The following is a 7,206-nucleotide window of genomic DNA, read 5'->3' on the forward strand; positions in this document are numbered from 1 at the left end:
CAAAATCCAACCGTTACACCTAAAGTTACCAACTCGGTGACACCGAAGTCATGAACTCGGTGGTAGCGACTTGAACCAAAGGCATCAACTTTTGAATCTCTGTGGAACCGACATACACAACTCGGTGACACCGAAAAGGTGACTAACGGTCAGATGACACAACTTGGTGATACCGATACCCAAACTTAGAAATACTGATTTTGTGTACCGAGGCAACGTAAAGTTGGTCACCTAAACTCGGTAGCACCGACCCAGTTTCAAGTGCACCGATTTGGTAGCTTTGGCCAGGGTTCTGTCTTGGATGAAAATTGCTAGGGCCTAATTGAGAAACTTGGTGGCACCGATTTTGTGTATGTGGCTTTGGACAGAATGGTTATGTGGGAAAATGACTGGGTATTTTTCGTGGCTAACTCTGAGCACTTGAGCAGCCAGTTCATTTTAATACCTCACCCCCTTTTAATAGTATTGTCTATCCTATGGACTCAAAAGTGATTTCTCACAAATATAAAATGAAGAGTCTTCTAGCTTGAAGCTTGGGCCAATCTTATTCCTTTCTTGCATCAAGGGGCAGCTCTACATATGCCTGTATCCAATGCATCTTTTGAACTTGTCTGAAATATACTTGGATAAACATATTAGTCCAATTATGCATATGTTGTGATCAATTATCAAAACCACCCGAGGGAGCAATTGTGCTTTCAGTTAGCTAGTACATAAAAGTCCATTCTTTCTTGAGGTAGTACATAGATTAGTGAGCTTCTTCCCATCCAATTCCATTCTTCCAAATCCAGATAGACCCATTGAAGATGTTGATATAATCCGACCCATAAATTCAAGAGACTCAAAACAAACATCAAAATGTAGCATTGGTTTGATGAATTTATTCATTTATTATCTAACTAGAACAAAATAGCTTAAAGATAATAATGTAGCATCAACCAAGCAAAGCATATGATCAAACAAAGTAACAAGTATAAGGTCATCCAAAAGACCAAAGTGGTGTAAAACCAAAATGAGACCAAATAAAGTCAAAAGCTCTCTCTCTCTCTCTCTCTCTCTCAGCCCTATGAGATATACATTTCTCCCCCTTTGGCAACAAGTTACCAAAAAGTTCAAAAGTATAGAGCTAATCGTCTCTCTGGGTAGTTGATGAAGGAGTGGACAGAAGAGCATCCACAAAGGCTTCTGCTGAATGTCGTGGAGCTGGCGGAGTTGATACTGGAGGTGCTGGAGCTGGGGCTGAAGCTGAAGGTGCAGATGCCTGAGCTGATGAAGTTGGTCTTGCTTCCGACACTGGCACAACTATTGACCGGGGCTTGGTACTGAACTGAGTGGTAGTGCGAGGAGGCGACTCTTCATCATCACTAGTTGAACTGGGTGTCCTCACACCATTAACGTCATGCTTGAGCTTATCAACACTAGCATATATCTCACTCACTTTGACGTCCAAATCATGGAACTTTATTTCCACGATTCTCTCCAAACTCTTCTGATTTAGTAGCATCTCTGGAATGTTCTTCTCCATTCCTTGTACAGAGCTTACTAGAAAAGCCATTTGCTCAGCTTGAGTTCTGACGTGTGGAACTGGTGGTGGCACATTTCTAGCAGCCTCAGCTTTTGCTGCCTCAGCTGCCATTCTAGATGCAACTGAGTTTGGATCATTGTCATCCATCACCACTTCACTGTCTTCAAATTCTGACTGAAGGGGTAAATGGGGACAATCAAGTAGATATGTATGCCTTCCTAGCTTGACATTGATAAGCATCTGAATGTATGGGGCATATCCACAAGATCTTTTCTGATCAACATCAGTCCTCCTGATAGTCTCTACTATCAAGTCCATCACTTTGAATCTAGTGTGAGAGTCCAAATGGTGCAGAAAGTTTATGGAGTGACCTCTAATCATTTTCTCATCACCTGATTTAGGCATCAAGGTGTATCTCAGAATGGTATTGGTTGTAGGTATCCTTGCTTGCAAAAAGTACACTGAGCCAAACTTGTGAGTTGCCAAGAACTTGTGAGGAATTGGCTTGTACATGTTGGCCTTGGTGTTGTGACTCATCTTCGGCTCATAGTATACATCCACATCACATTCTTTCTGCTTAGGGGCACCAATGATAGAACCCACTCATCAATAGTGGATTCATACTTGTGACCATCAGCCATCCATACCATAGAACCATCACCATAGAAATGAACAGTTGAATAGAATTGCATAATCAGTTCATCATTCCATGGGTTCATCTCTCTCCCAACGAACTCTTCAATGTCCACAGACTTGAAATTATCTTGCACATCAGGAAAGAAATCTTCATTGGCTTTGATGTAAGCCGAGTAAACATATCTCATATCACTAACAGCTGGAATTTTGTCATATAGAATAGTCTCATAGAAGTATTGATGTTCCTTGGTGTGGTATCTTGGATCAACAACAGTTCTTCTCCTTATGGCATATGGATCTCCAACTCTATATTCCCTCTATCCTGCATCTTTCGTCTTCTTCACATCTTCAGCTACTGGATGAGTAGCATTGTCCACTGGCAGATTAGGTCTGAGCTTTCTGAGAATGGGTGCATCCTCTTCTTCTTCCTCTGGAGCAAAGGCACTGGAAGCAGGGCCTTTATCCTTAGCAGCTGCAGGAATATCGTTTGTAGTCCTTTTGGGAGTTACAACCTTTTTAGCCTTAGAAGCAGGCTTTGGAGCAGATTTCATGGGCATGTCATCAGCCATGAGCTTCTTCTTCTGAGGAGGAGGAGGGGCATCAACAAGGATCTCTTCTTCTCCAACAACATCTTCTGGGTCCTCATACATGGAAGTAGGTCTTGCAGTAACATGGATCACCCTCTTCCTAGCTCTCTTCATACCATCATTCTTAGGAGGATTGTCAAGGTAAAGTGTCATCCCTTGCTTTGCAAATTCAGGGGCTGTAACATCAGCAGGCTTAGCATACTATTTCCTGACAGTCTTCTTGACAGGAGCTTCTCTTTTTGTTTCTGAGGTGCTGAAGTTTGCTCTGACGCAAAATCTGAATTGTCTTCATCTCAGTTAGGCTTCTTTCTCTGCCTGGTGGCTGCCTTGGGCAAGCCATGTGAGCTGTAAGAACCAAGGTCAGAGTCTGTCCTCTCAAGAATTGTGTTTAAGTCCATCTCAGGGCTATTTTCCCTAAAGTTATTCTGGTTGTCCTCTGAATCACACATATTGGGAGACAAGCAAAAACACACTAGCAAACCAGCAAACAACACCCTTGTGAAATAGATAGAAGAGCAGAAGGGTTGAGCATCACAAAACACAACTGAGTTTTCAAAGTTTGATTTTACAAACTCTTGGTGTGATTTACTACAGAATGCAATTCGGTGGAACTGGGTTTGCCGTTTCGGAGTCACCGAGATTGTCCACTCGAGTAAAAGAAACTTGGCAGCCTTTTCGGTGTTACCAAAAAGAGCATCTCGGTCTCACCGAGATGGTTCCCAGAAACCCTAAACACGAAATCAGTGGAACCGATTTCACAAACTCGGTGTCACCAAGATGCATGCTATGGGAAATCAGATCGAGAATTTCATCAAACTCTACTCTACAGGAATTTTTTGGTGGATAGAAGAACTTGCACATGGTGGATTTTAGATAAAAACAACTATTGTGCATGGATTGGATTTGGGAGCGCAAAAGAGGAGCGGAGCCGTACCTTAACTTGGCGGTGGTCCGACTACGACAGCGACGGTGGTGTAGATTTCGTCGACAGCAGCGAATCCGAGCGGCGGCGGAGCTCGGGGATGCAAAGACGACGACCAGGGGTCCATGGAGGTAGATTAGGGTTTGGGGACGAACGGTTTTGAGGAAGTGATTTCAAAAACCCTGTCCGCCAGATTATATATTCGCCACTGTCGGTGTCACCGAGATGACAAAATCGGTGTCACCAAGTTTGTGTGCTGACAGCTGACGGGGAAACTCGGTGTAACCGAGTTAGACATTTTGGTGGTACTGAGATGGAAAATTCTGATCAGCTTTGTAATTCGATGGAACTGATTTTGTGGGATTGGTTTCACCGAGATTCACAAAGGGGTTTTGGAAGGCAACATTTTACGATACGGAACTCCAAGTGCTCCTTCAAATAGAGGGATCGACAAGTGCCTGTTCAAGTTTTGTGATGAAGCATGAACAGAACTTGAGATGAGAAAGCATATATAGCTAGAGGATGGTCCTAGGTATTCTTGTCCATCCAATTGCCAAAAGATAAATCAAGAGCCAAATAACAACAATTAGATGTCCTTGAATTAGCAAAAATATGTAGACCAACATGCTCACACAATAAGATGATAGATAAAACATGGTGAACATGCACAAACATTCTAGCATCTATCAAGCACTTGGGCGATGACAAAGTCATCTATATATGAGTATATTGACTTAGGAGCCAAGTAAGAATACTTGATCATAGGTCATACTCATCGATTAAGCACAAGTGGGGTTATCACTTTTACATAAAGCATTGATGTGTTCATATCCTTAGGATATGCTTATACTCAAGATTTAGAGTAAAGGTCCCCCTTGATATGACATCCCTCTAAGAGGGATAAACTAACCTTGGGTTTTGTTGTAGAAGACTTCAAGTAGGTGAAGTAGTGGTGGATGCTCAATGTTGATGAAGGTGATCTTGAGTTGGGAGCAATCCTTGTTGTTTTTACTCTTCTCACCTACATGGGTTAGTCCCAAAGCACAAGGAACATATGCAAGAACATCTATGGACGTGGAGTGAAATACATATGGTGATACGTCCAAAACGTATCTATAATTTTTGATGGTTTCATGCTACTTTTATTATTTTGATAATTGTTTTTATATTAAGTTTATGATTTATTTGGACTAACCTATTAATAGTTGCAAAAGTGCACAATGTTCTTGTTTTACACTTTTATGTGTAGGAACTATCAAAAATAGAAGAGGAAACCTTGTTGGAGTCGAATTGAGACTTTCCTGAAATCTGTGTGAAAACTCTTTTTAAAGATTGCCGCGTTACCGATCGAAGACGGCCTCAAACGGAAATATCACGGAATACAAAAGTGTGGGGAATTTTTATGCTGATAATTATAGACATAATATTTGGCCCATTTGGAGTTCGGGCGCTCCAAGAAGCCCGTTTTACTGGAGGACAAATATCTGATTACGGGTTTACGGGAATCAGGGACGTGATTAAGTCCAACTTTTACCGTATTTGATGGATTCGGCCAAGCCACGACTTTGAGACGTCATTAGGGCTGAGAGGATCCTTAGGAAGGTTCTAGAGGTGCCCAAGAGCCCTTGGATCAAAGGGGCATCCATCGGGGAGGCCAAGGATGATCGTCCCAGCTCATATAAGGAGAGGAAAACCCTGATTTCTGGGCAGCCACCAAAGCCACGAATTTTGCCTCCCCCATGGCCTCATCTCCATGGGGAAGGGCTCATCTATAGCACCAAGAAGCCATGGAGGAAGGGGGCTAAGGGGCAGAGCTCCCCCATGATGGCCGACCGGCACAGGAGGAGCCCCCTGCGCCGCCGTCGGCCACCAGCGCCGCCCTGCACCTCACGTGCTACCCCTTCTCCATCCTCTCCATCATGATGACGCCTTCACCAACACCTCCACCATCATCTACTCCATATCTACAATGGTCCACTCTAATTAGCTTATGATGAGTTTCGTATGAAGGGAGTTTTCAAGTATGCGATAGAAGATGATGAAAGAAGATCCAGGAGTGTTAAGCGCTCAAGCTTGGCGATGCCCCCATGCACCCCCAAGAAATATTCAAGGAGACTCAAGCGTCTAAGCTTGGAGATGCCCCGGTGTATCCCCTTCTCCATCAACAATCATTAGTTCGTCCTTCTCCATGATATATTTTTATCACTTCATATGTTATGTGCTATGCTTGGAGCGTCCGGCTCTTTACTTCTCAGTTTCTTTAGTTTTCTTTGATGTAATAAATGGTTGGATCTGAGCATATTAGTTTGGAGAGAGACACACTCCATTTTAGTTGCTTAGAACACTCTAGTTTTCACTCTTATTGTTCTGTGAGTGTTCACTTTTTGTTAGTACTGCGTTTAGCTCTTGTTTTCCACTCATATTTTGTTTAGAGCTTGTTAGTTTGCTTCAATTATATATGATTATCTCTCCGGTCTTTAATTAGTATTATCTATGAGAGTTGTTTCAAGAAAGTTGATTGGTGTTGGAGAAGAGTAAAATATTTCATGCTTATAGTGGTGCAATAGGAAGCTTGTTTAGACTGTGGCTTAGACTTTAACATGTCATGTTAGATATTATCTTAATTATATGCTTAGTAGTTATTGATGTAGCATGACTTGTCTCAAATCGCTCGTAGTGCTTAATGTGCCATTGAAAGAATCATGTGACATTTTTATCATATCGAAGCATAATATTGTGGTATTCTCCTTTACTACTTCATTTGGGTTGACTTGGCGCATGCTCACACCATGTTATGACTACAAACCAGTCACTTATAGCCTCTATGATCATTTATTTTTTGACCTGTAATACCATTTATGCTTTGATTAATAATTTTTTTGTCGCTATGCATGATTATGACCATTATTGCTCTCTTAATTTGTCGCTCTCAGTCTTTTGCTAGCCTCCACCTGTACTGAGTACGAGCTCTACTCGTGCATCCAACTCCCCAAAACCAAAGTTTGCCAAATGTGTCCACCATACCTACCTACATGTGGTATTTATCCGCCACTCCAAGTAAATTTATTATGTGCTACCTTTAAAACGTTCAAAACTATTCCTCTTTTGTGCCTCTGTTTTAGCTCATGAGGAAGTAGTAGATAATTCATGATCTTCTCATGCTGGACAAGCTTTATCTTGGATTTGCATGCCTAATATGCGAACCCCTAATCCGAGGAGGGACTGGCATGAGTGCACCCAGCTCGTAAAAGATAATAGCAACAAACAAAACCTCCTTCACGCTTTGTTCATGAGAAATCACAATAGTGATAAAGAAAGGAGACTAAGGGGATGTGATCGTCCCCACTTTGGGAGCCGTTCCTCAAAACCTGTCCAGCATGAGAAGTATTGGGCTATCTACTAGCATTTGTTGACAAATTATTTTTTTGAAGGAAAACTGTAAGGGAAACCCCCCACAGCGAGTTTTTTTTTGAATAATAAGAACCCAAATTCGCGCCCGTGGGGACTTGAACTTGGGTGGCTGGGTTGTACATCCA

The sequence above is a fragment of the Hordeum vulgare genome, chromosome 2H, assembly GCF_904849725.1.
Source record: "Hordeum vulgare subsp. vulgare chromosome 2H, MorexV3_pseudomolecules_assembly, whole genome shotgun sequence".
Classification (NCBI taxonomy): Eukaryota; Viridiplantae; Streptophyta; class Magnoliopsida; order Poales; family Poaceae; genus Hordeum; species Hordeum vulgare.